The sequence below is a fragment of the Amblyomma mixtum genome, chromosome 10 (genome assembly GCF_055824585.1).
Source record: "Amblyomma mixtum isolate Tamu chromosome 10, ASM5582458v1, whole genome shotgun sequence".
NCBI classification, from domain to species: Eukaryota; Metazoa; Arthropoda; class Arachnida; order Ixodida; family Ixodidae; genus Amblyomma; species Amblyomma mixtum.
Window position 1 is genome coordinate 116,978,155 of NC_143021.1, and position 9,329 is coordinate 116,987,483.

At 44.3% G+C, this 9,329-nt stretch overlaps 1 pseudogene; it reads left to right on the forward strand.

The window, feature by feature from the left end:
• The first annotated feature begins 253 nt into the window (after positions 1–253).
• On the forward strand, positions 254–2,302 carry LOC149326753 (uncharacterized; annotated as a pseudogene).
• The last annotated feature ends 7,027 nt before the right edge of the window (positions 2,303–9,329 follow it).

Here is a 9,329-nt window from a genome sequence, read left to right on the forward strand (position 1 = left end):
CTACTACTACTACTACTACTACTACTACTACTACTACTACTGCTATCGTTGAAAAAGAATACAAAAACTTTAGGAGACAAAATATTGTGCGGCGATAGAAAGGTGATATATATATTACACAATATATATTTTTAAAACATTTAAGACACTGGTTATGCAGGGTCAGATCGTGCGTAGCTTAACTGGTTGTGAGCTCGAATATCTGCTGTATGGAAAAGAAGCTCGTTCCAGTCTAGCGAGGTACTAACCGTACATGGCTGAAATCAAGCTTTTGTAAGACATGAAAGCACGTCAACTTCATGGCGATAATAACATACGATGCTGCAAGAATTAGTTAAGAGAACACAATGGGGTTTTAAAGATATTTTATGAAAGAAAGAAAGGCTTTGAAACAGCCGGCGACGGGCTGCAAGAGTAGAAATCTAATGAATAATTGATAGATGGTATACTAGTGATGTAGTTGTAATGATGGGAATGAAACCAGCATTTCTATGAAGAGTACCAAGTGATTTGATGAGTATGTTAGAGCTGGAATTTCAACCTGCGGTAGCGTACTGAAGCGTACATGAGTATGCACTGTATTTTTATACATGAGTAGCTTTAGGGAAGAAAGAGCGGAAGAACCATGTCCTATGACACAACCTAGCAAGGGGTGGGCAAGAAAAAGGGGTAGGCAAGAGAGCCATTTGTTAGTTAAAGCAAAACATTGTAACATGCTCACGTAATCCCAAATACCATAAATGTAAAGAACGTGGGCAAGCTGTATGCTATAGTAATATATTGTTCCTCCTTGTTATACGCCAATTTATTTTTAGTCACGCATATACCGGAAAACAACGTACAGCCAACGAACGGACGCTACGCAGGAAAGAATACACACACAGGAGGCTGCGTGTGTGCTCCTTCCTGTCTGGCGTCCGTTCGTTGTCTCTTGCTTTCCAGTATGTCACACCAACTAGCTCAGACACAAGTCCTCTTACGCATATGCCGCCCATTTTTTACATATTCGGGTGTTGCTTTTTTATTTATTTATTTATTTATTTTCAATAATGCAGGCCCCTTTAGGGGGCCCTAGCAGGTGGGCATACACAACAGTTACACTGAGGCAAGAACTACATCGCACAACATAAGAAAATTTGAAAATGCGGCAAGAACACATGCAAAGGTAAATCTGGTAGAACAGTGGTTCATTTGGCTACCTGAGGACAAACTATGTACAATCGGCTCCAGACAAGGTTACCATATGAAGTGATCAAACACGGCTAACAGTGAACAACATGCACGTAGAAGCGAAAACAAAAAATGAAAGAAAAAACCTTGGCGCTCAAGATAAGATACGGATATGATGGAAACAATAATAGTTTCAGTCAGAAAACATCAGAAAATGCGTCCAGCAATATTCAATGCTATTTCGAGTGCAGCAAAACAGTTTCAATTATCAGTTAGTTTAAAAGAGTGCAATAATTTTGCATGTTGTCAGAAATATTTTAAAAGTCGCGGACGACTTGTCGTTCCAGTCGGTGGCAGTACCTCGTGACCATGAGGATGCCAAACTCAGCTGCCTCGTGTCATACGGTGTGCTCGCCACAAGTCCTGCACAAGTTTCGAATGCTAAGACAGCTTTGTCGACGGCGTCCTTTGGTAGCGTTTATACATCCAGCATATCAGAAAGTCCATCTCTTTGAAACTGCTCGAGAAGACCGAAGTCGTCAGAAACAACTGCGACTATTTTATAGCATTCTCTTCACACACCACGTGTCACGCACTGGAATTCTTTATTTGATAGCATACAGGGCCTTCCTCGCTTCTAAGACAAAGTACGAGATTCATGCACTGCACTCAAATGGCAAGTGTTCCAGGAAAGGAACTTGTCTTCCTCCTCAAGCACAACGACGTCTTGCAACCGATAACAAGTGCACTGTCTCGACCCCAAGCTGAAGCTGACTGCTTTTATGGGGACCTCCTGCCAATTCTGCTAACAGCAAAATCAAAGATTGACGAAAAAGCTGACACTGACCACGTCTGCTGCAGGTCCCTTTCGGAGTTAATTACGGATGGCTTTACCCGCAGGATCGACCATCTTTTGCAACTAAAACACGGAGTAAAGGTTGCAACGCTTCGTGCTGTTCTTTATCCCTATGTCAAGTTCGGGTTCAAGCCGACTATCGTCACGCACTCTTCCACATACGGGTCTATTAGTTCATCTTCGTCGGTGGGAGCAAATGTATCAGCTGAGGCATTTTTTTTTAGTGTGGAGCAGGCAGCGCAACAACAAACCTTAAATCTCAAGAGGAGGTTGTGAAACTTGAGTTTCTTAACTTCCTCCAAGATCGTCGAGTGGACATGACCATGCTTCACTCTTATCCATTGGTAAAAAGCGCCTTCATCAAGTACAACGCGGCAACGTGTTCATATGCTCCTGCAGAAAGGCTGTTTTCACTACCAACGCCGAACCGCAGGGCTCTTTCCGACCGGTGGTTTGAGCAAATGCTCTTGCTTAAGACTTTTAACAAAAGGTAACATCGTACCTACAGAACATAGAAAGATCTTTTTTATTCTTGTTTCAATTCGCAATTCATATTTCATTTTAATGTTTCCCGTATTAAATAATTTCAGACCTTTCATTTTTATTATCTTCATTCCAGTTTAAACACAGAACGTCCAACATGAAACGTCTCCTAAACCTACTGCGGGAAAAATAACTTATCGGCTTTTCCAAACGCGCCTGAATATTTTGAGCACATGGCAACGGTAGAGGTGAATGCTGCATGCAAAGAATGAAAAGGACCTCAAAAATACTTTAAAACTTATGCGATCGGAGTTAAGTGGTCATAGAAAGCTTAGCGTAAAAACGCCGGCTTTAAAAAGAAATCATTTTGCTAGTCGACTAAACATGGCCCCCGATTATCCTTCCCTTGTGTGCTCAATTAAATATGATGTCAGTACAATTTTTAAGTTTTAACGAAATCAGCGACGCCCACGGTTCAGCTTGAAGGCATTGCAGCCTAATGAAAGTTATGGCACCGGCTAGTGTAAGCCCTCTAAAAGTAGTCTGCTATATTGTACGCACTAAATAGTCTAGATACCATGGGGAAACTAACTTAGCTAATTTCAATATTATAGAGTTCAATAATGTATCGAACATACTCGGCAGCGACGGCAGTGGAGTCGACGGCCCTGCGATATCTTCCCCCTATATTTTGCCGCATCGTTTTCCTGCCGGGAAGTCTGCAGCTCCTGTGGCCAGTATTCGTACCGAGTGCAGCTGCACCTGTTGCGCCGTCGCGGCCGTCTGTTAAAGAGGCCATTACCCATTGGATTACCCGACGTGGCGTCACATTGGTTGGGGCTGCATATTCCGCGACAACATCGTCCGATCATCTAGCGTCCCTTGTCAGCTACGGTAGTGAAGACGACGGCCCTGCTATATCTACTGCCCGTATTTTGCAGGTTTGTTACTCCAAATTTCTGTCCTATTGTTCGTAAACTATTCTGTTTGGAATACGCTACCATATTGCTGCGAATTATTTTGTTGAGTGCCTTGTTTCTAGAGCTAATTCATCTTTTCAGTTGCGTCTTTTTAATTCTAGAAGCCCGAGAAATGGGGTAAGTTCAGAAATTGTTTGAACAATTTAAGCGCGGAAAGAAGCAATAATTTAGAGATATGGGAGAAAGTATTGAGCTGCACCTCAGGAAAGATACCAGAGAAATTAAGACCAGCACGGGTTACATTAAAGATAGCTACGAAGGAATGAAAACTTCTGTGGAAGGAATTTAGACCGAGAACAACGAGCTGAGGAAACATTAAGAACGTTGCAAGAGGCACGTGAAGCTCTGTATGCACAAGTAAAGAAATGGTACTCCAGACTATGGAGAAAGAGCAGCGCTCACGGTGTTTCAACATAGAAATTTGAGGGGCCCCGCAGGATAGCAGATGAAAACTTGGAGCATGCGACGAAAAAAGTAAGTGAAGGAATTGATATGCCTCTGACAGTCACTGACATCGAAGTTTGCTATCGCGTACAAACAACCTGGAATGCCACCCCGTCTCCCCTAACGTAATTGCAAAGTTTGCACGCGGAGTTCAGCTTAACTCTTCCCTGGAGAAAGCAAAAAAAAAAAGTTTCCGGCACGTAACTTAGGGCTGGCACTGTACACCCGAATTTTTCTAAATGAACACCTGTACCCGACAGTGAAGCGCTTCTTAGGCGCTGCAAATGCTGCGAAAAATGTTCAAAGATAGAGATACGCCTTGAACGAAAACATCTTCGACGGAAGTCTGTCTGGTTGGGTTCCTGAGATAGTTGAGAGAAAACTGACGCCAACCAATATTTAAATTTTGCCCAACGTTTCGGGACCAACTCAGTCCCGAAAAGATGCTAAGGCAGACACACTTCACAATTCACGAATTGCCTATGTTTGGAGCGAAATTCCTGAAGATGTCATAAGCGTACCGGCCGACGTGTTGAAAAGGTGCCAGTTGTGCATTTCTTCAGAAGGAGAGTTGTTTGAGCACATTTTGTAATATGCGAAAACTTAGGCGCACGTCACTGAGGCGCACGTCAAGAATTTTCCGATGAGCGCACGTAAATACAACGAATTACCTGCACATCCCGCACATTATTGTTATCTTCTCCGAAGACAGCAGCGATCCTGAAAAATCGCGGACGAAATTCCTCCTGCAATTTTTATTGAATGTTACCATAATAGTACGCTTTCATGATGCCCTTTTTGTGTTACATCGTAATTTTTGTAGCCCATTTTCCTCCGTTGTACCTTCAATTGATGAATAAAATAATATTGCATTCGTTCGCATTCACAATTTAAGTCTTGCGGAATGGAACTTTTTGAGAGCACCGCGCGTGAAACGCACGCGACCCTACCGCCTAACATCCACTATCATGGGCGCTATAGGGCGACCGCTTCTTCAGCGCGTGACGGTTTCAAGTTGGCGGCACGGCCACATGTCTATCAAGCGAGGCGAGGTTTCGCGTGAAAGAGTGCTCCATGCGAGCCGCGCTTCACTTCCTTGAAAAGCAGCGCCCGCTAACTTTCCACGACGAATCAGTTCCTGACGCATACCTCGCCGCCAGCTCAAAACGCCGTACTGGGTTCGCGACAGCGCTGCAATCATAAGCGGATGTCGTTGCTTCACCGGTCGTCTGGCTCTTTATAAGGCAAATAAGAGAAGCTGTGTCAGTGGCGCTTGGTTGCAAACACGACAACCGGTTATTTTTCTATGTGATCTGCAACTGCTTCATTGACCCTTTCTTCCTGAGGGCGATCATTAAAAGTTAGCTAGTTAGTCTCTGCTAATTATTTATTTTGTATAATGAAAAAATGCTGGAGACTAGGACACGTGACTGCCAACAACCCCCAGTTGGCCTCACCATAGAGAAAGGTCTCACTGGGCTAGGGAGCATCCTCTTTTTTACAAGCTTGGTTACATTTAGCTGGGACACCCTCTATATAGGGCTTGGTTATGTTCCGCGCATTTCTGTGCATTACATGACCTGCGCAGAAATGCGTAGGGCATGTAATGCGAAGGCAAGATAACCGCTGGCCCTTAAGGGTAACGGAGTGGATTCCATGAGAAGGCAAGCGTAGCAGGGGGCGGCAGAAAGTTAGGTGGGCGGATGAGATTAAGAAGCTTGCGCGGATACTGCGGCCGCAACTGGCAAAGGACAAAATTAATTTCAGAGACATGGAAGAGGTCTTTGCCCTGCAAGGGGCGTAGTCAGGATTACGTACTTTCTACTTTCTACACCAGGAGTACGGTTTATGGTTTATGGGGGTTTAACGTCCCAAAGCGACTCAGGCTATGAGGGACCCCGAAGTGAAGGGCTCCAGACATTTCGACCACCTGGGGTTCTTTAACGTGCACTGACATCGCATAGCACACGGGCCGCTATAATGGAGTACTTTCTAATACTAGTTAAGTACACCATGTTCAGATTAGACCTTATTAAAATAGATTAGGTTTCACCAACTATTAAGTGACGTGTAGCAAGTTTCATCAAACTTTATTTTATATTACTTAATGGCCATCGTTACTAATCACTGTTTATTAACTAGCACTTAATGCCGGTAATTACTCCCAAAACGACTGCGCGATGACGACGGGTCAAAAAAAGACAAAGATGTATACACAAAGCGCCGGACTTCCAACTGACTTTCTTTTGCGGTAACAGGACGCTTATAAAGGCTATCAACATGATAATAAATATACACACGCAAAAGCATCGTGCGCGGGACGGAAACAGTATCAACAGGACGACGTTTGAATAGGACCGATGGGAAGCTCGAATATGCCCACCCAAGAATTCTGCCTCTTTGGTCCTAATCAAATGTGGTCCTGTCGATACTGTCTTCGCCCCGCGCACGATGTTTTAGTGCGTGTGCCTTTATCACCGCCCTGTTTTCATAAAATAAGTCGGAAGTTCTGCACTTTATGTGTGTCTCTTGGCGCCTCTTCTTGTCCCGTCGTTCGGGCAGTTTTTTTTTTTTTGGCAATCGCTATGAACCGACTAGCCCAAATTTCGGCAGCACGGGGTCGACAGCATGGCGATGGCTCGAGCTAACCAGCCTTTATTTCTTTTTTTCTGCAAAATAAACAAGTTGTGAGTGGCGCTCTGTCCCGTTCTCTTGTCTTGTGTGTGTGTGTGGTTTTCGGCGCCTTTATTTTTCCCCTTGGGGGATTCCCCTAAACATTCGACCAGTACTTTTACAGCCTTTCTTCTTCGTAACGCAGTTTTCCTGTCTCATATTTCTACTGCAGCTTCTGGATGGTCCGGTGGATGCCACTGCTGTTGCCGGTCGGAAAACGTACCTGGAACCAACTCTCCGATCGGAGCCGATCGGAGCACGCGCCTTCTTGGAGCCATCACGCTCGGAGTTCGGAGTTCAGTGCGCTGCGGGACCGTAGCTCGTCACGATCAGTGCAGCATCACCGATTTACACCATCGTATATGGAAGTGCGCTGCTTATCTCTTCATTATCACGTGACAAGTGCCGCACGAACCAACCAGGATATAAACCCCCTTCGCCCGGACGCCTCTTCGAGTGGGTTCGGCAGCACGGCCATGGCTCGAGCAAACCGACCCTTCTTCTTCATGACGCAGGTAACAAACGGTCACTGCCATTTTGCCAAGATGTCGAGTTACCTAGTTCTTGTAGTGCTGCCGAGCAAACGCTTCTCACACAAAATTGCTGATGAATGCGCGTGCATGCTATTGAGGTTACTCTTCCTAGCAGATGTTGAGACCAACTCAGGTACCCATCACGACGTTTCATTTCTCCTTCCCTGACCTGGTCAATGCAATGCAAGAGCTACAATGCGGTCAGCCGGCGGTACTTCTAGAACTAAAACGTATCCATGAAAAACTTTCCAATCACGAAAAAACTTTCGATGATTTAAGGCATTGGTTGGACAAGACTGAATCTGAGTCAGATTCACCGGAACAGCGCGCACTAAGACACGGACACGAAGGGAGACGCGACACACACAAGCGCTGCGTGTGTGTCGTGTCTCAATTCGTGTCCGTGTCTTAGTGCGCGCTGTTCCGGTGAAAATGAGTTACGAACTTGCCCAAGCATCTGTTTTCATGAAGTCAGAGTTATGCGAAATACCATCTGTCTTGAATGAGTGTATAGCCCAAGTGTCAGCGCTATCTGCCTGAATTGAAGATGCGGAAAACAGATCTGGACGCAAGAACTTAATGTTTTACGCGCTGAAGAACACACGAAGTGAATTCTGGTCTGAGAGCGAGAATCTGATCATTGCCCACTGTAAAAAGTTCCTTCATATCGAAATTGAACCTCGTAATATTAGCTCGTATATTGCACGCGCTCACAGGCTGGGCGTGTATAGAGAGGGTAAAGAAATGCCCATAATTGATAAATTTCCGCTCTTTAAGTCTAAGGGACATGTTATTTCATTGGTCAAAAGTTTCAAAGTTACAGAGTATAGTGTTTTATTTTATTTTATTTGATACCTCAAAGGCCCCCGGTATGGGGCATTACATGAGGGATGGGCATGACAGTTAAACAACTATGGTCTTGATAGCGTTCTTAAAATGGATGGCGTTGATGTGATGCACGGCGTCCTGTGGTAGATCATTTCAGTCCCGGGATGACGTGACGAAAAAAGATCGGCAATGAGCGGTAGTTCTTGCGGTGGGGGCGTAGACGGCCTTATGGTGGTTAATACGGCTTGAGAGGCGATAAGCAGGTGACATGACTGATTCCCCTAAAGATGAATGATAAAACATATGAAAGAGGCACAATCGAGAAATTTTTCGTCGCGTTTCAAGGCTGGGTAAGTTAGCTCTAAATTTTAAGGCAGACACACTAGTATAGTACGAATAGTCAGAATAAATGAAGCGGATAGCTCTATTTTGAATTTTTTCTAAGGTTAAAGAGAGGTTAGACTGGTGAGGATCCCATATTGCCGAAGCATATTGTTTTGGACGGACAAAAGCTATGTATGCTAATGATTTGATGGATGGGGTGGCAAATCGTAGATTGCGCCGTATGAAACCAAGGGTACGATTAGCTTCGTTAGCGATGTTCGTGATATGAAATGACCATGTTAGGTTTTGCGTTACAATAATACCCAAGTACTTACAGGACGAGACGGACGATACTTCTGAACCGAAAAGAGTGTATTTAGAAGGAGTATGCATCTGCCGACGATGGAATGAGATTAAACATGATTTGGAAATATTGAGAGACATTAACCAACGTTCGCACCAAGTTTGGATTCGGTTAAGATCTTGTTGAAGAGTGCCAGCGTCTGTACTGTTAGTGATTGGGCGGTAAATTACACAATCGTCAGCAAATAAACGGATGGTAGAGGAAATACTGGAAGGAAGAGAGCCAATTGCAAGAGAGCCAATTGGGAGTCACATGAACGTCCTTTCAAAAAGCCATGCTGGTTAGTATGAAATAATTTTACGGAGACAAGGAATTTGACTATGTGCGAATAAATAATATGTACCATTAGTTTCGAACAGACGCTTGTGAGAGAAAAGGGGCGGCAATTTTTGCATGAAACAGGTGAGCCCTTTTTGGGGACTGGAATGATCTTACCAACTTTCCAATCTTGTGGAAGGACACCTGTTGATATGGACTGCTGAAAGAGGTGGCACAATATTACACTTACAGTGTTTTTAGTATTTTTTAGGATTTTAGAATTTATGCCGTCAACACCAGATGAAGAAGTAAGTTTCAATGATTCAATAAGTTTCATGATTCCATTAGCATCAATTGTAATCTGTGGCATAGCTGGGTGGCCGAGAGCTGCGAAATCCGGTAAGTCACCGTCAGGT